At 39.7% G+C, this 20,698-nt stretch overlaps 1 long non-coding RNA gene across 1 annotated transcript in view; it reads right to left on the bottom strand.

Annotated features, from left to right (window-relative positions):
* Nucleotides 1-19,251, bottom strand: part of LOC112487380 (uncharacterized) — a 20,930-nt gene extending 1,679 nt beyond the window's left edge. Inside the window, exons 1-2 of the long non-coding RNA XR_003050431.1 lie at nt 19,162-19,251; nt 18,435-18,625 (exon numbers count right to left, since the gene is read on the bottom strand). This is a non-coding gene — a long non-coding RNA (uncharacterized LOC112487380). The remainder of the gene's footprint in view (nt 1-18,434; nt 18,626-19,161) is intronic.
* Between the last annotated feature and the right edge of the window lie 1,447 nt (nt 19,252-20,698).

Here is a 20,698-nt window from a genome sequence, read left to right as displayed (position 1 = left end):
AGGAAATAAGAAACGAGACAGGAAAGGGGAGACGGGGAGGGGAGGTTTGGCAGGCAGAAAAAAAAAAGAAAAGAAAGGTGAAATAAAATAAAAGGGGGGAGGAGGAAGACGGAGGGAACGGGGGGAGAGAGGACAGGGGAATACATGTGCTAAGAGAAACAAATAGAGGTAGTTTTGAAGGAACAGGTGAGGGTGAAAAATGGTGACTCCGTCCTCCGCACTCCGAGTGTTTATTTGAATGTTTTAGAAGAAAGAACAGAGTGATGCATGATGATGTCACAAAGAGAGAGAGAGAGAGAGAGCATTGTTCCTGTTCTAAATTAGTCAGGGAACATGGCATATAAATATGTAACATAATATATCTCATTAATGACCATTAAGGCGTGAAACTACATTTTAACCCCATTTTTTACCCCCCCAACCCAAGACCAAAGTCCGCGGATAAAATCAGTGGTTTTGTCTCAGGTGGACACCAGAACATTAGTTCTACGCTAACGCACTAATGGAGGCAGCATGGGATCAACACTTGCTCTGGTGCTACTATTTTTAAACCTGTTGATTTTCTCCACGTACTTCTCTGTGAGAGCGCAAATACTTCGAAAAAAAGTACATGGAAGGGAAACAAACGAGAGCTGACTGATATCGCTAGCTGCGGGGCCACTGAAACGTGTCAGTCGCCGTGAGTTGAAAGTCGGGCGTTAGTGCGTCGTTAGAAGGTCTGACACTGACATACGTCAACGCTAGTCAACGTTCCAGCCGCCAGCTGTTTGATTGGATATCGACAACGGCCGCCGAGGCTTTGATTGGCTATCACACGAGCCATTAGTTTAACAACAGGCGGCGCGTTCCTGCCCCATCTGTCTGCCACTGTTGGTGTGTTCTGATACACACACACACACACACACACGTGTTTCTCTCTGTCGTTGAGACATGTCTGTTGTAAAGTACTCAAGGCTAATGGCTATTCTGTCAGGTTTTCTGCGACTGGAATAAAGGTGAGGTCGTTAGAAGCAGCGGTTAAGACGACTGTGCTAACATTAGTGTCACTTTCTAAATGTGAGTTAGCTATTTAGTCAGTGACTCAAGTCAGTGAAGAGTGAGTCAGCAAGTTACACCAGTGACCAGAAGGGGGGGTCAAACAAAATGCCAAAAAAAAAATCATTTTTTGGCAATTATTATTTTTTATTAGCATTTGCCGTAAATGTAAAATACGTAAAATATCGCCGGATTCTCAAGTTTTCAATGTTACCTGAAAGCACCTTGTGCAACTTTGGTGGGACAAAATCAGAATCTGCGTAGACCTGGCAGTTTGTGCCCGTTATCAAGCTGCTCTGGTCCTCAAGCTAGTGTATAGCTAGCTAGCGCTAGCACTTTTTTTGACAAGAAAATCGACCGAAGGAACAGACCAACACTTGGTTTATTTAGTGAGAACTTATAGAGCTGACAAAATGTTTGTTCCGTGCTGTTTGGTAGGATGGTGGGGGGAGCGAGTTAGACAACAGGTACGATTTTGAGCAGGAGACCAAGTGACTTACTCAAAGATTAAGTAAGAATCTTAGTCATTAAAGGAGAAACCTATGACTTCAAAGCTAACTTTGATCATTTCTCGGTGAAGTTGGTGAATTGTAGCCATTTCTCACCCAGGTTTCAGATATCGTTTCAAATTTTGTTTTTGAACCTTCTGTTATTTTCTGGTTCAAGTGAATGATTCCTTTTTATTTTTAGCATATTTTATGCTAACTCTATGTTACTGGTTGCTGCTGAGTGGCTAATGTAATTGTCAGTAGATGGCGCAGTTATCCTAGATCTAGATCTATTTTTCAGCTACTGTATTTGTTAGACCAGTGTTTCCCAAACTTTTTTTCTGGCGTCCCATATTTGACAAGTCACAAACCTTCGCGACAGACATTATTCGTAAACTCCCGGGAAACATGATGCGAGACGACCCCAAAAAATAAATCTCTTGCGACCCACCTGAGGGACGCAACCCAGTCTTTGGGAAACAATGTGTTAGATGACATTGAAAATCTTTTTGCATTCATTCTTTTTTTTTTTTTTTTTTGAGTTCTGCTAGCTGTTGGCTAATTGCGAACCGCATTTGTTTAATTCCGTGCCTGTACGTACGTTGAACAGATTGGGTCTGATAGGCTTATCTCTGTGTCAGTCTGTCTCTCTGTGAGGGTGTGTGTGTGTGTGTTAGTGTGTGTGTGTGTTGGTGTGTGTGTGTTGGTGTGTGTGTGTGATACAGTAGATTTCCTGGGTTTTTTGTTTTTTTCAGATTTGGGAGTGTTTGTGTGTTTATTGTATTTTCTCACCATACATGAGTTGTCAGAATGGTTTACAACAGTCTGTGTGTGTGTGTGTGTGTATATGTGTGTGTGTGTGTATGTGTGTGTGTGTGTGGTCTCATACTGTCTGACGCTGATTAAAAGTGAGAGGTTTTTGATTGCCTGGACCCACAGTGGAATTATTAGCATAGAAGGCAGTTTAACACACAAACACACACACACACACACACACACACATATGCACACACTAACACAGGAGGGGTAATTGAGCATTTCCCTTCTCCATTACATGAGGCAGCGTCTCCTCACTGTCGTTCTAACAGACGACGATTCACTGTTTACTCTCAATATTCAAATGTATGTAAATGAGACGCAGAAACAGATGAATGAGCCTGTTTGTGTTTGTAAACCAACGTCATCCTCCGCGTGCGTGGGCGGGCGGGCGTGCGTGCGTCTCTGCAATAAAATTTTCTCCTCTCAATCGCCGCTCTTTAGAAAGAGACCCTACTTCATTTTCAATTCTCATTCCCCTCATTTTATCTAATAAGTGTGAAATTAGTCGACTGGTGCTGCGACCATGTGACCGCCCGCAGCCAACAAGAGGCTGAAAGAAAACAGAATGGGCTGAGAAGGCTTTAAAAGGGAGATTAGGGCGTTTGAATGACTTTAAGAGATGATAAAAAAAGAACAAATGCTAACATGAACAAAGCTAACATGTAGCATTTTTATATAGGTAGCGTTTATACCAGGGGCTGGATTGCAAATAGCATAAAAAAAATTAAAAAACGAGAATAAAGTCATACATTTATTAGAATAGAATTGAAATGTTAGGAGAAAAATAATATTTAATTCAATAAGAAAAAAAGTCCAAATTTGTGTTTTTTTTTTTCTTTTGAATAAGCATCAGGCATCATTAAAATGGTTGCCTTTACCGAAGAAAAAAAAAAAAAAAAAAACGGACAAAGTTTCTGATTGTACGAAATCACAAACATCTATTATTCACTAAGGTCAACAGAATTTATTAAACATTTGTGTCTAACGTTGTGATTTTTTTTTCAAATAAAATGATCACTTTTTGTCTCATAACGTTTAAATTCAATTCTCATTAATTCATTACTTTAATTCCATTATTTTTTTTTTTTTTTTTTTTTAACAATTATCAATATTAACGTGGCCATACTTCTCATTGCACGATATGGTTTTAATGTTTTTTGGGGTTTTTTTTCACTGGCTAACAATGGCTTACTTGAACTATCTTCTATACGAGTTGTGTCGAACATGCGGCCCGTGTGCCAAAACTGGCCCACTGCGGTATTCGATTCGGCCCACTATATGCATTTTGAAAAAATACATAAACACTTAATGTTCAGGATATTTTTTGAAAAAATATATTTAATTAAATTTCAATAAAAAGTAATAAATATGTAATATACTTGTAATTCTTTGGATGAAAACAAAGGGGGTAAAACACGGGTTTATTGTAGTTTACAGGTAATTATGTTATGATTGTACTGGTCCGGCCCACTTGACATCTAATTGGGTTTGTGGCCCGTGAACCAAAATGAGTTTGACACCGCTGGTCTAAACTAAAATTTAGTTTTTGTGATGTTTGTGTAATTTCCAATGTAGTTTTTGTGATGTTTGTGTAATTTCCCACTGTTATCACATATATAGGTATATATTTGTGTCGGAAAGTTACTTATAGTAGCCATTTTGAAGTTCCTGTTTGAGAGTATATATTTGTGTCGGAAGGATTTACAGTAGCCATTTTGAAGTTCCTGTTTGAGCCTAAACTAATGATTTAAACTGGCTTTAGTTCACTGTCGGTTTTACACGTGAGCAGAATTGTGCAGCCAAAAAAGAAGACGGTTATACTTTTGTATAGAACCGTTGTTATTCTTCTGCTTTCCGATCACCTGCAGGACAAATTTCAGTTTTACGGAGACAAGCGCAGTGAGTTCAGATTTTTTTTTTTTTTTTTTTTTTTTTACTTTTCTCTTGTCCTCAGGTAATAGCCTTCACCTCATCTAAGACAAGCGTAGTAAAGAAAGGGAGTCGGTCTGTGGCCTCATCGGAGCGAATCTGTCAGCTCCGTCTGCTGCTTCTCACGGCACTGATCCGACGGTCGGAGCTGAGGAAACCCAGACGGTAACAAAGAGGAAGAGCTTTTATACGAGCGCCGTCAGAACAAAGAGGCTCTGTTTGGACAGTATGTTGTTGGATAAGTGATTCCTGGACCTACAGCATCCAGAACGTCTGACGTTCGATTGTATTTGGAGTTGGCATTTAGTGATGACTGAGAGCCAGAGCAGGAATCTCATCACGATGGCAGCTGTGAAGGTGGTTCAATTTGAAAGAAGTGCAGTGACCCTTCGTCTATCTCTGAGGTTACGATCCAAGACCGCGATAGGTGAATATATTAACCCTTTACGAACCCTTTAGGAGACATCGTAGGGCGTGAAATATGGTAAAAAAACGTAACGAAACTTGCATGATTTTTTTTTTTTTTTTGGGAAAAAAAATTTCTCACACCCCGTATGTGTCACAAAATGTCTTTTAAATTATATCATACTTTTTTTCTCAGGCAAGAAAATTATTTTATCGCACGTGATAAAATTGTGTGAATTTTTTTTTTTTTTTTGGGAAAAAAAATTTCCAATGAAAAAAAATTTTAAAATTTTAAATTTTATATATACCGCAAAAACCCGTGATAGAGTGAGAAATCAGGAATACAAGAATACATTCGAAATATTAAAGGCGCGACAGCCGGGCCGTTATACAGATGGGAGACGACTGTATGCTAAGAAAAACTAAAAGATTACACAAAAAATAAGAAATTAGCTTAAGAGCCGACTAAACTTAAACAATAAAAATGCCTATCCAGATAAAAGAGGCAAACCAAGATCAAAGGTATCCTCTATATCCAGCTTACACTAAAAGTACATTTCCAGTGGAGGTTAGATTGAATCAAGTGATATCTACGAGAACTATATATTTTCTAGTTTTTACAGAAAAAGTGACAGAACCAAGGTAGTAAAATGTATTTAGCTAAAGTAATAATGCTAACAAGCTAATAGCTAGCTTCAAAGCTAGTAGTTTACTTCAAAATAATAAATATTTATTAATGGAAGATACAACCTTCATTGACGGCAGCTAATGTGGCGAAAATGTTTTTTGCTAAAATACGCAAAACAAAAATGGAAAAAAAATATCTTTGCAACGTTTTAGCTCTGGTTGAAACAAACATCCTCAGGTGTTCGTGAGTCGTTCACACTCGTTCATGAGGAACCGCGGCTGCAGGAACAGACACTTTGTTCATGATTTTAATTTCCTCCTAATGAGTGTATACTTGACGCGGCACCATCTGGAACACGCTGTCGCAGCTGCGCTAATGCAGCCGTTCAATGTTGTGATGATGCTGCGCTCGTCGTAACGACTCAAACAGTTTGTTACGCATGCGTCCAGAGAAAAGCACCATGGGAGAAAATTGGCTGGTTGTGGGAGATGATTAGCTCCTCTTCGTCATCTCTGGTGTTTTGCCCGGGAGTTGTGCTCAGAGTTGGAAGCCGCGTGACGAATGACACGCGCTTGGCCGTTTCGCCTTGTTCCACCTGGTGTCTGCGCTCAGAACAGATGCATCGTGGGTAGACAGACAGTAAATAAAAAGAAGCGCCCAGGTTTCCAGGTCATCAGTGAAACTCTGCCTGTGTAAATTGGGTTGTAACTCAACACGGTCAATCATGGCCAAAGAAAGAGAGAGCGAGGGTGGGTGTGTGTGTGTGAGAGAGAGAGAGAACGTGTCATGCTCAGACACAGGCACTTGAACTAAATTGCACCCCTGGTACCCACAATGCATCTGGAGCTGGCAGGAATGTGTGAGTAGAATACGTGTGTGTGTGTTTTGTCTGTGTCTTGATGTTTCAGAGAAACTTAAATCTCAGCTGCTGCTGAAAGTGAAATTCCACCGTGTTTCTTTATAGAAACCACTGCGCTTGGTGATGACATCATCGCGTCATTACTTTTCTATGTGTGATTTCATCTTTTCCTAAAGTTCCACTTGTAGAAATAATACACTTAGGAAACTTTTCTACTATGTTGAGATTACATTTTCATCATTTCTGCTTTTTCTTCTTTACTGTTAACAACATTAGGTTTCAAAAAGCTTTTTTTTTTTTTCCCACAAATTGACATCTCCTGATTGAAGAACCAATAATCAAATCTTATAAACGGCCTGTATCCACTGCATGTGTTTAGAAACTACTGTTGGATAACAAAGTTTCGTGCTATAATCACGAGATTCTCAAGTTTAGGATGGCACCTAGCTAGCTAGCGCAAAACAGAGAGGTAATTTGACGGTTCTGAAAAACATGTTGGTTTATAATTTTTTATGCTAAACAAATGTAATACTTATTGAACAGTCAATAAAAGTGGCCTGATCTTCAGGATCGGGTTTATTCTAGGAGGATTAAAAGGTTTGAATTCTGCTCTGGCTGGTTTGTGTTAAGCAAGCATTATCAGTATGATTAGCAAGCAGTAAGTTAGCAGCTAGTCGAATTATATTACGTCAAAAATTTGTCTCCAGTATGTTTGATTATGATTGACAAAAATTACAGTTTAAAATTAACTACGATTCCAAACATACTGTATAAAGACAGTCTAATGTAATTAACGCAAATTAGTCTAAAAAAAAACAGCTAGGTAAAAAAAAGTCACAACAAAAAAAACAAATAAATAAAAATATGTAAGCAGCCTCCAGTCACTAGGTCAGCTAGGTAAAAAAAGTCGCAACCAAAAAATATATATATATATATGTAAGCAGCCTCCAGTCACTAGGTGGCTCATACAGTGGTTTGTACAGCTACCCAGGTTCTCAATAGTATTTCAGGCGTAGCGAGGGTCTGTTGCACTGATTTAAAGTTAGCTAATATACAGTAGCACTGACACATAGCGACAGGTTTCCCTAAAGGAAGTTAAAGACTATGAAAAGTTGTTTCCTGTAAATACCGATTCCAAAACTTAGATTTGCCTTAAGTAGAGTAGCGCACATAAACTGACACAATTAGAGAGAAATGTAGTAAAAAAAAAAAAAGGAAAGAAAATGGATTCTTCGTTTATATCCCATTCATTTTCCTTCCTCTCCTCGTCCTCTGGGGGGAACATGTTCGCAATCTAGAAAATGGTTAACGTCTGGTCCAATGTAATATTTACTGAGAACACATCAAGGCAGAAGAAGACACACTTATATTGGCTGACTCTCTCTCAACCCTCTGCAGTGGTAATCACAGCATCTATCCCTCAGTCCTCAAAGAAGCTCTGATTGTTTAGATTTTTATTTATTTATTTTTTGTAAAGAAGAAAAGCCATCTTGAATGAGGCAATTACTGTCCACTCAGTCACTTCAACCACGTCTGCAAGATTTTCTTTAGTACTATTGCATCATGGGTAAAAAGACCATCTGTATGCCCCGCTCCCCGACTGTCTGCCTACGTGTCTGGACGAGGAGCCACAGCAGAAATAATCGCTTTAGAAAGCCATCATGGAGAAGTCAGTTGAGTTCAATCACCGTGTTTACGTCGGATTTATAGATTTTGTCAAATCATCAAACTCGGTTCCTTCTGAAAACTACTTTAGAAAACGAGTTTGAACAAGACGCACGGAAATTCTCCAATACTGGATTAACGAGACCTGTTAAAAATATTGTAGTAACAAGAGATTCTACCCTGAAGAAACCAGTGGTCAACTTCTCTCTTTAAACTCATCGTATATGCAGATGACATCACAGACATTAGCATACCTCGAAAAGACTTTAGATTTTTGCTATGCGAAATTTTCCGCAGATGTGAGTCTTTATGCAAATGTATCTCAAACTGATTGTATCTATGCGTCTACATCTCCATCCTAGCGTCGAAGCTAAACAGGAAGCCAAGCCACTGATTCGTTTCTCTTCCCCACAACCTCCTCACAGATGAATGAAGCACGCCTCACGTCAGCGCACTCCGGATTGTGTTGAAATAAACTATTTAACACCGTGTTATCGAGGGACTAAAATGTGTCAGCTGAACCCGACAATCTGCCAGAAAGAGGTGAAACCTTGCGAACTCACAAAGGATTTACGGCAAAAATCATAGTCGCTTGAGAAAGTGATTACCGCTAATACAACGAGGATATGTGTCAATTAAATACAGGTGTCCTGAGTAAAATCATTTTGAACAACGAGGATGTGTGTCAATTAAATACAGGTGTCCTGAGTTCCGTTCCTACGATGCAACGTTATTGGATTGCCGCCACCAGTCGAAAGTCTCATACTGTACACAAGTTCCGATGTCACTCAGCTACGCTAACGCAGTGGTGACATCATAATCTAGGCCATCAGAAAACATCAGAAGAGTCCGACTTTACGCCAGAGGGAAAAACAACACAAACGAACGTAAGCAAATGTAGAAAATTCCCATATATGGCAAATGTAAACAAAGCCTTTCTTTGCGCATTATGCGATAATGTATTCATACACTTATCGTTAAATAATACTTTGCTAACATTTAGCACTTTTCAGGCTAGATTTTTGTTGCACTTGTTTAACGCCCAGATCAAGGCGTTGCTAGGTTAAATGCTGGTTTTCTGCAACTGGAAGTGCAACCATCAGTTGATAGAGTCGGTGTTTGTCAACACACACTGATTTATACACACATCCCCACAACACACACAGAGGTCGAGGTCATGTCACGACGCGACCTTGGATCAGTGAAGGCGAGCGACAGAGACAGTAATAGACGTTAACACTCAGGGCTGTTTGAACACACACTGTAGAGGGGAAACACACACACACACACACACACACACACACACGTGAACTCATACATATTACAGCCGCGGTGAAGCGACGTTTCCTGCTTTGAGCTTTATTAAATTCCGAGGTGTGTGTGTGCGTGTACACACGTCACCTATGGACATACATGAATGTGTACGTGTGTGTGTGTGTGTGCGCGTGCTCACTCTGAGTGAAGTGCCGTAGGTGTGGGCTGTCGTCTCTTCTTGTTACATCTCTGTGCAGTGATGATGGATGGAGATAAAATCCCATCAGAGCAGGAGAAGAAATGAACAGTTAGACTGAAGAGACGGACGGATGGATGGATGGATGGATGGATGATGGATGGACGGATGGATGGATGATGGATGGACGGACGGATGGACGGATGGATGGATGGACGGATGGATGGGTGGATGGATAGACGGATGGATGGATGGGTGGATGGATAGACGGATGGATGGATGGGTGGATGGATGGATGGGTGGGTGGATGGATGGACGGATGGATGGGTGGGTGGATGGATGGACGGATGGATGGGTGGATGGATAGACGGATGGATGGATGGGTGGATGGATAGACGGATGGATGGATGGGTGGATGGATAGACGGATGGATGGATGGGTGGATGGATAGACGGATGGATGGATGGGTGGATGGATAGACGGATGGATGGATGGGTGGATGGATGGATGGGTGGGTGGATGGATGGACGGATGGATGGGTGGGTGGATGGATGGACGGATGGATGGGTGGATGGATAGACGGATGGATGGATGGGTGGATGGATAGACGGATGGATGGATGGGTGGATGGATAGACGGATGGATGGATGGGTGGATGGATGGATGGGTGGGTGGATGGATGGATGGATGGAGGATGGATGGATGGATGGGTGGGTGGGTGGTTGGATGGATGGATGGATGGATGATGGATGGATGGATGATGGATGATGGATGGATGGATGATGGATGATGGATGATGGATGGACGGATGGATGGATGGGTGGATGGATGGATGGATGGAAAATCTAGCCTTTTTTTACAAATTATTAGACATACCTTTATTTTTATTTCTCTTTTATTTTTCTATTGTCTTTTTTTTCTTTCCCGTCTTTTCTTCAGCTTTTGACCATTTTTGCTTTGATTTGTCAGTTTCAAGGTTTTTGTCCAGTTTTAATTCGTTCTTTTCACCTTTCTGCCCGCCAGCTTCTGATGGACTCCTTTTGCTAATTCTCGTATTCGTTCCGTTTTTTTAAACTGAACAAATGTCAAAGTCAGAGCGCCACCTGACGGTAAACAAAAACGTAACCACGGATGGCTCGATACAAATTTTTCACGTCCGATACCAGTAACGACACTGCACCTCGGGAGTATCTTCCGATACCGTTATCAATCCGATACCTTCTTTTCCGCTGAGGTTATTGTGTCCATGTTTACGGTATGTCGCGCAAAGTAAAAAATGTAGGTTTCGGTATCGACTCGAACGGACTATAGTTCTTTTAATCGATATTTCTACCTGATATATTTAACAATATCGGACCAATACCGATGTATGTGTTAAGCAATATTTGACAATCTAAAGGTTGTTTTTGATATCAAATTTAATATCTTAAAATAACATATATACATATATGTGTACATATATAGTTAGAGAGATATTGTATATGTAAATTCAACATTTAAAATCTTAAAATAATGGATATATGTACCTATATATGTATATATTGTAGGTACACATATAAATACATACATGTATACATACCTGTAGGTAGATATATAAATACATACATATGTATACATACATATATAGATAAAGAGACTATGTATATACATATATATGGAAAGATATATGTCTATGCTCTATATATGTGTGTGTATTTTCCAATATTCTTTTTTTTTGTCTTTGTTTCACTGTAATTTCCTGACAGCTGATTGGGTCTCAGACACAGAATCTTCCGAAACATCTTTTTTTTCCAGTCAGATCAAGAGCAGCAACGGTAAATGTTGGACGTGATTTTTAAAGCTGGTTTTACTGTAAAGCTCCATTTTATTTTATTTCATTTTTTTTTTTTTTACGAGATGATAACCTTCGTGCACAAATCCGTCTTTGAGAATCTGTGGAGCTCAGTGATTTCACAGCCCAAAAAGAAGTGCAGCGCTGCAGAAATGAGACCGTTTCTTTGTTGGGGAGGAAAAAAAAAATGACGTCCATTTTATTGGTTCATGTTTTTACAATCTTTTGTACTGTTTGATTTATTTCTCGAGGAATCATCAGCGTGGACGTCTTTTCAACTGCAGCTAAAGTGTTATTACGAACCCTGAGTTAAATTTTACAGTAATTTTTTCTCCACATCCTTCCTGTGTAATGCAGTGCAGGACGAGGAGACTCCAGGAAGCTGCTGCTGCTGCTGCTGCTGCTGCTGCTGCTGCTGCTGCAGCTCACAGATAATTGGCTCTGCTGCCAGAAAAATATTGCTTTCCACTCCAGTTTTAAAGAACCTTTAAAAACGGATGGATTTAGTTAATTAGTGAATAACTGTCACATTTTTGCAAAGCTTCTATAAAACCGGCCTTAACTTTATACGTTAACTAACACAGTTCACTGCTATGTCACACTACTACAATGTAGGGTATATAATGACGGACTGGCAGGCTCCAGCAGCTATATATATTTATATATTTTTATATATTTCTTTTGTGTCCGAAAAAAATCTAAAGTGTTACTGAGAGGTTTTAAGATCAGAGACATTTTTAAAAATTATTATTTCATAAATATAGATCATTGTGTCCCAAAGACTGGGTCGCAACCCTCAGGTGGATCGCAATTTTTTTTTTTTGGGGTCCTTTCACATTATGTTTTCGAACGTTTAAGAATAATGTCCATTGACTTGGGTCGCGAAGGTTTGTGACTTTTAAAATATGGGTCCCCTGAAAAAAAAAGTTTGGGAAACACTGATGTAGATGATTTATTTGTCGCAGATGTGAAAAAATGATAGCGTCAAAATGTTCATAGCTGGAGATAAAACCAAACTAGAGCAAGACGTACAACAAAATTGAACAAAATACCACAAAATTGCAAGAAATATTTCAAGTCAGCCTAGGAAAACGTTTTTTGTTAGCTAGTAGTTGTTTTAGCACATGCTAAGTTAGTAGCTAAAACATTGGTAAAATCATTCAAAGGTAGTACAAAATAATATTTTCACTGCAGAAATTTCCACTTAAAGTAGTTCTGATTCGAAATGTAAAAAAAAAGAACAAAAATCCGTTTACATAAAGCTAGCCTAGATTGGCTAGCTAAATTTAAATTTAAAAAGAATGTGATGAGAAACAGAAGCTAAAAATCAAGCATTAATAATAAAACAAAGCAATATTAATGAATAAAAACATATTTTGAATAATTGTCAACACAAAGAACATTTTTCACTATTTCCGGTTAGACAAAATAATGAATTTATTTTATCGACTAAAAGTGCCTGAATGCTAATTAAATGAAAATGTTACAAACAAAAATAAAAATTGCTAACACAGCTTAAATCTCAAACCTCAAGTTTTATTTTTCAAAATATATTTATATTAATATTCTATTCTCCCCCGGTGCAGCAGCAACTGCAACGTGTACCTAAACTCTCCCCAGTCATTTAAGTTCACAGTGTTTACTATATTTCATTTTATTCCATGTAATGACCTCAGCAGTCCCTAGGGGGCTCGGTGAGGCCTGCAATCATATTTAAATGATATTTCAGCAGCATATTTGCTTGTCCCTCCGCCTGCTGTAACTGCATTAAATCCAACTGGTGGGCTGTGAGGGCATCACGCTGCTCTGCATCTGCCGCCGCCGACGCTTTCATGTCTCTTTATTGTGTTACTTTTGATGTTTTTTTTTTCTGGCGCAAAGGCTTTCTGCAAAAACAAATGTGTTTTCGCCTGTTTTTCAATTGAGTTTCTGGCCAAATTCATGGATTTACTCTGAAAACTCAAACATGCAACTGAGAGTGTGTGTGTGTGTGTTCAACTGTAGCAGCAGCTGAATTTTAAATCACAGAAAATCCAGTGCTGACCAGTTTGGGTCTATGAAACACACACACTTGTTGACGACCACCGTGACAAACTCTGACCACTCTGCTGTAACGTCAGTTGGCATCCACTCCTCTGCTCTGGAAAAGATCAGTTTTCCCCCCAACGCTACAACATCAACACGTGTCATGTGAAACTCCAGGAGTCAGACGTCACACACACACACACACACACACACACACACACTGACAAACGCTGTTAATGTCCACGGGATAAAAGTCCGTCATTTTTCATTCACCTTTTATCTTATAAACACTGAGAAGAATCTTGTTTTTTACAACTCTTTTCAAACTGACAGATAAACAGACCAGGTCTCCAAACCACATGACTAACCTCGTAAAAGAACACAACTTTTTCACCAGCAGCATAAACATACTAGTACCTAATATATAGATAGCATATATAGATAAATACACCAAAATATACACACATATATATATATATGTATATATATATATATATGTATGTATGTATATGTAGATATATATATATACACAGTATATACACACATACACACATATATACACATATACATACATACAGTATATGTACATATACACATATATACATATATGTATGTACACATACTGTATACTGTATATATATACATACATATATACATATATACATACATACAGTATATATACATACATATATAGACATACATATACTGTATGTATATACACATATATACATATACATACATATACATATATTGTACATATATACATATACATATATATGTTTATATATATATATATATGTATACATACACAAACACATATATACATATATATAAGCCTAAGTCAGAACATATGTGTGGGCAGTAGTTTTTTTTCTTTGGCTAACTTTTAGTTCCCTCTCAGTCCTTTGTGTTTGACTGTTACAGACTGTTGATCAACATTATGGCTGGTTGATCCTCGTTTCAGCTCAAGCAACTAAACACGTTGTCTTACGTGAGTGCTTGACATTTATCTAACGATGAATCCCTTAAATATGGCCGAACGCAATGAGCAATTTTTCTTTTAAACTGCTTCAGCTTCTTGAAACTGGTCCAAAGTTCCTGACTAAAAAGACCAGAGTGGACACACAGACAAAGACGTGAATTATCTGTGCTGTGTTTGATTGGCTGCCAGAGCAGGAGAGGGGAGGACTTTGGGGGGGGAGGGAACGCAGCAGCGTTGGAACTAAATAAAAAAGTAAAAAAAAAAAAATTCGAAGTTGTTTTCTTCTTTTCTAAAGACCGTTGTGTGAGTCTGAGGAGGTTTTCTTCACGTGAGACGTGAGACTTCAGGAGTCCATCATCAACAGTCCTGGTCTTTCCCATGAAGGACAGGTTTGGTTTGGTTTTTGAAGTGTGCACGTGTCTGTTTTTCCCGTTTAAACTCAAACTGCTCTCCTCCTCCACCTTCCTTCCTTCTTTCCTTCCTTCTTTCTTTATTTCTTTCCTTCTTTCCTTCCTTCCTTCTTTCCGTCCTTCCTTCTTTCCTTCCTTCCTTCTTTCTTTTTTTCTTTCCTTCTTTCTTTCCTTTCTTCCTTCCTTCCTTCCTTCTTTATTTCTTTCCTCCTTTCCTTCCTTCCTTCCTTCCGTCCTTCCTTCCTTCCTTCCTTCCTTCTTTCTTTTTTTCTTTCCTTCTTTCTTTCCTTTCTTCCTTCCTTCCTTCCTTCTTTATTTCTTTCCTTCTTTCCTTCCTTCCTTCCTCCCCCCCTGTTCAGACACTGTCCTCTGTCTTACTGTCTTTAATTGTCCCCCTCTTCTTCCTTCCATTACTCTTGTTGTCTCCTCATTGATTATGCGTCTCCTCCTTTTACCGTCACATCTGTCTCTACTGTCCTTTCTAGTCTTTCCTTTCCTTCCCAACGTGCGTCTGTTGTCTCACCTCCTCACCTATTCTCCCCCCTCAACTTCCACCCCGTCAACTCCTCGTTCTTCCTCTCACTCTCTCACCTTTACTCTTCCTCTCTCTCTCTCTCTCTCATTCAGCCCCTTCCTCCCTCCGTCATCTCCTTACTCCTAACTTCATTTTCGTCACTCCTTGCTCCGTACACAATTCCTCGCCTCCTCACGTGTGTCCTCCCTCCGTGAGTCCTTGCCGTTACTGCCCTCCTCTTCCTCCCACCCATCTTCACAGAAGGCAGAAATGGATTCCATCACTAATTGTGCTGAAACAAACATGAGCTTGATTAATTCACGTTAGCGCCGCCGCCGCCGCCGCGCTGTGATGAATTAGTCGGAGGGAGAAGGAAAAGAAATAAAATAAAAGGAATTAAGAGAGAGTGAGGGGGAGAGAGAGAGAGGGAGAGAGAGGGACGGGGGACAAAAGGAAATGGGAAATGGAACGATAAATGGAAAACGATGAAATTGACAAATGGAGGAGTGGGAAAAAATAAAAAAAAGGCATGAAATAGAGAAAAAGAAGAAAAGAGAGAAAGAGCTATAAAAAACTATTAATTTTCTTTCATAAAATACTAATGTTAGAGTAAAATATATTTTTTTCCATTTCTAGATGAATGACAGTTGTGATATGGATTAATTTGGTCAGAGCCAGCTGGACAGGTCGTCGTCAGGAGACTCCAGAACATCTGGTCCCTCTAAAGCCCAGCTCAGCAACCGACTTAATAGTTTCTGAGGTCAAATATTCTGGAAAAGTTAAGCAGGTGTCTCGGTCAGAGTGTGTTTTCGAGGGAGCCCTCATTATCTGCACTAGAAAACATTAAATAGATTCAATGCCGTGTTCAAGTCGGCGGCTGTTTAGCAGTCACAGTGTGAGTCGGTCCCTTGGTATTCAGTGTGTGTGTGTGTGTGTGCGTGTGTGTGTGTGTGTGTGTGTGTGTGTGCGTGTGTGTGTGTGTGCACGTGTGTGTAGTCATTGATCAGACTGACAAAGACTTATTGTGTTGTCATTTCTTTTGACCCCTTTTGACCTCAATAGGCTGGAACATGCTTGTGTGTGTGCGTGTGTATATATAAACATACACACACACACACAAACTTATTTATTTATTTATGTTCCGTGTGTGTGTGTGTGTGTGTGTGTGTTTAGCACCAGTGTGTGTGACCTGCTAATTACTTGTCAGCTTCAACCACTTGTGTTAAAGGTGACACTTCCTCCCCGGAGTCTTTCCCTTGAACAAACGGAATGCACGCACACACACACACACACACACACGCGCACACACACACACACTCACTGCATGGATTAAACCAAAGACCTGTCCTTGAGCCTAACTAGTTCAAACCAAAATTCACTCCTGAAACCATCGCTGGTGTCTCATCAACACAAACAGGAGCACGCCACCGCCAGGTACATACACAGTACTACAAGTATCTGCTACTTCATGAGTATCACTTCAGTCGCCTCCCTGAAATATGACAACAACGGGGATGAAACGGCCGGAAGAGACGCCACAGTCAGTGCTACAAATGACGTAATTCTGCATCACCTCATAGAATGTAGTGTCCTACTTTTATTCACTGTTCAACAACAAACATAATTATAATATTTATATATATTTAATTATAAACAATATATAATCTCTTGGTCCGCTCCTTCGGTCTATTTCTGGTCAAAAACCTGTCCATTTTGCGCTAGCTAGCTGCGTGCTAGCTAGATGAGCAGGGTAGCTTGATAATAACAGGTGCAAACCACCAGGTCTGCACTGATCATGATGATGTCATACCAAAGATGAGGTCACACAAGGTGCCTTCACGTACTGTAGGAAACTTGACGATGGGACGATCACTGCAGCTTACATGTTGTACAGATCAGGACGAATAATAAAAATAAAAAATAAAAATTTTTCTTGTCATCTTTATTATTGTCTTTGTACCCCTAGCGCCCCCTGGTGGCACCAACCTTAATAACCACAAGTTTAAGTAATTTTTTATATACTGTAGTAAAAACAATGTGTTAAAAAAAAAAAAAACTAAACTAAACAGCCTAAATGTAGAAATGTTCAAATACGCTAGTTTTCGATCGAAATCTTTGACCTGAACCAGAGTCGACAAAGTAACATGATCCGAGTTGGTCGTCAGTAATGCCAGAAAGGTCACAAAGGTGAGGAGACACAGTCACGTGTTTTGGTCTGACCAGATTGACAGATCCATCACCTGATGTAACACCACTGCAACACCTGCAAGAACAGATTAGTAACGCTAATCCTCTCCCGCCCATCGGCGTCAGCCGTGTTTGACACGCGACTCTTTAATCGGCCCACACAGCAGTAGTTAGAACCTCATAGCTGTGTCATCCTGCACCGTCCACCTCATCTGTACAGTTAACCAGGAGCTCACGCTGACTGAATACCAACGCCGGAGTTTTCATTCTGGCTCTGCTCCCACTAACACAACACAAACATCAACAAACGCTGCTGCTGCTGCTGCTGCTGCTGCTGCTGCTGCTGCTGCTGCTGCTGCTGTGAGAGGAATTCAACATTACAGGAAGTAGACGTCCTCTGAAGTTAGGCCACGATCCTCGTTGGACCCAAACGACTAACGGGCCAATCACCTCTCAGGCTGATGAAGAAGAATATATTCATGCTAAAGAACGCAGGAGCTACGGCGGAGGTTGCCTTGACTTTGAACACCCAGGAGGACTGTTAGGCTTTGGTTTGTTTTGGGGACGCATTTACAATAAAAAGCAATAAATATCACAGTTTCCGTGAGGTTTTTAAATGGACCAAAATGAGCTCGGGAAAAAAAAGGATCTCCAGAGAGTTTAATCTTGGTGTAAGACTTTCACCGCATAAAATACTACAGCGTTTAACAGTGACTAAAACATCATTATGTCCATGGATACCATCAATATCAAGGAGAACTTTTGTAAAATAAGTCGTTATATCCTAGACCAAGGGACCGCAACCCCCGGTGCGGGGACCAGTGCCGGTCCATAGGTCGTGTGGTACTGGGCCAAAACGAAGAAAATGTACTTTAGTTTAATTAATTTACTTAATTCAAATGAATCCAGTCAGTTTTTCATTCAAAGATAATCTGTCAGTCTTCATTCAAATGAATCCAGTCAGTTTTTTATTCAAAGATAATCTGTCAATGTTTCAGAACAACAGGTCATTCAGACTCCGACACTGACAAAATAAAGTCTAAAAGATGTTTTATTTTGAAAATGTAATGATCCTTCATCAATGGCGAGGTATTACTGGTCCACAGTAACGTCTTATACCTGGTGACCGGCCGTAATAATCCACAAAACACAATTCAGCTGCCACAAAATTCACACCAAAAAGCAAGAAAAACTGCATTTGACTCACCGAAACTCCTGATTCTTCGTATTATATCCATCCTCCTCTCTTTTCCTTCAGATACTCCGTGCGTTCCTGTTGTAACATCGAGTCCTTCCTCCATCTTCGTCCATGCTAATGCTAACAGTCCAGTCTGTCCTGTCGTATTCGTGGCATCATTTTGAATTCACTTCAGGCTGAGGATGTCCATCCGACAGAAGCTGTGGACAAGGAGAAAACGTCATTTTAACTCAACTTACTGCAAGTAGCTAGCTGCAGTTTACTAGATGCAAAACTGTTTGTACTTTCACCATCCAATCAAATCATTCAAAACGTCAACATAGCTCTACGCCTGCTAGAAGGCCAACTCTGATCTAAAAAAAAACAACATCACTACTGATCATTTAAGGTTCCAGGTGATTCTGAAGGCCTTAAGGCAGATTTCTTTCACCCTGGCAACAGATAAGAGCTGAAATATGATTGGATAAAATAAAAGTTGTGATTTTAGAAAGGCCAAGTTGGTTATATTTTATAAAAGTTCATGATAAATGTATTGGAAAATAAGTGACAGATGGTGATACTGCTCAGGCCAGCAGAGATGACTTTGCTGTACTGCAATGCTAAACAGTTAGCTAACGGCTAGAAGTGCTTCAAAAACCAACAAGGCCTGACTTTTCCTGTCGTCTTACTTTTTTTTCTAAACCTAAAAACACTTCACTGTACATTTCAGAGTACATATCCCAACTTAAATACTCACAGATAAATGTTTTCCAGGACAAGAGTCCTAACAATGTCCACACTTCCTGTTTGTGCTCAACCACTCAAAGAGTGGCAGAAACCAACCAAGGTGATCATATAGTGAGAGGAGCACTCACTCCCATGCATTTTACCAAAGACCAGAGTGAGGGCTCACTCTTACAGGGCTCCTCAATCTACAAACCAGAGCACTCACTCTGAGGCGTTTTTTTTTTTTTTAACAAACAAACAACCTGTGTTTTTTTTTTTAACAAACAAATAACCTGCTCTATCGCAGTTCGGCTGTCACCCTTTCGCATTTTTTAATATTTTAAATGTATTCTTGTATTGCGGATTTTTTGCTTTATCGCAGGTTTTTGCGGTATATAAAAATTTTTAAACTGCCAATATTTTCATTATTAAAGGATACAATAAGCATTTTCCAGCCTAAGAAGAAGTAAAAACGTAAAAAAAAAAAAAAAGTCATTTTGTAACAGACAACACATCTGTGAAAGTTTCGTTATTTTTTATGCCATATTTCACAGACCTACGATGCCTCCTTAAAGGGTTCGTAAAGGGTTAATATATACGTTAAGAACATAACTATCGTATTGGTAACTAACATATTGGCGGATAATATTGGTTGGCCGATATTATCGGACAACGCTAGTACTAAATAAAACATTTGTCTTTAAAGACTTAAAGTCACAATCATCAAAACTGACTCTTCAAAGTCTTAAATGTTAAAACGTTTGATCCAAAGGTTTGGATCCTCACCTTCCGGAAGACTCTCCTCCAGCTGCGTGACCACCTGCGACCCTCAGACGCCCGACCTTTCTGCGTGCGCGGGATCCTTCTCCGAGGCACAGCTGGGTAAATAAAGATGGGACTAAAACGAGTCCACGCGGCACATCTGCTGTGCTCACCTATAAATCCTCCATCAAACACAGGGAAGAGGATCGATACCAAACAGCAGCACTGGCACTAATGGGCGTGCACGTGAGCGTGCACGTGAGCGTGCACGTTCACATCTTCTCACCATAATGCTATGTCAGCTGTATAAAGTTTGGAGAAGGTCTTTTTTTTTTTAATTCTGCTCACCCTCAACAGTTTTATTTTCTCCTACTTGGGAAACGGAAATGGGAGCAACGTCAGGAAAATTCACTCTGACTTTATTGGAAAACAAAATGAAAGTCACAGATGTGAACTTTTACCTTTCAATTCTGACTATTTTTTTTACTGATCGTTGTTTTTACGATTCCGGTTTCTTTCTCCCGGCAGTATAGACAAAAATATAAGTGTTCTTCATTGCAAAAGTTTATTGTCATAACTACTATTTATGAAACATTTCCCACGAACTGCACTCAGTCGCAGGTTCTTTCCTCACTTCGACAACTTGACAGAATAAAGTGCTCGGTGTTTGGAACGAGGAACTGAATGAAAATGTTCCTGTGCAGCCCACGTTCTGACAAATAAGAACGTTTGTGCAATAGATCTGTATGTAACATATTTATTGTAGAAGCAGCAGCATTTATGGCCTGGTTCCATAGTGTAGGGGT

The sequence above is a fragment of the Cynoglossus semilaevis genome, chromosome 8 (assembly GCF_000523025.1).
Source record: "Cynoglossus semilaevis isolate Cse_v1.0 chromosome 8, Cse_v1.0, whole genome shotgun sequence".
In the NCBI taxonomy this organism is placed as follows: Eukaryota; Metazoa; Chordata; class Actinopteri; order Pleuronectiformes; family Cynoglossidae; genus Cynoglossus; species Cynoglossus semilaevis.
The sequence above is the reverse complement of the archived record's forward strand: the minus strand, read 5'-3'. Positions and strand labels throughout refer to the sequence as shown.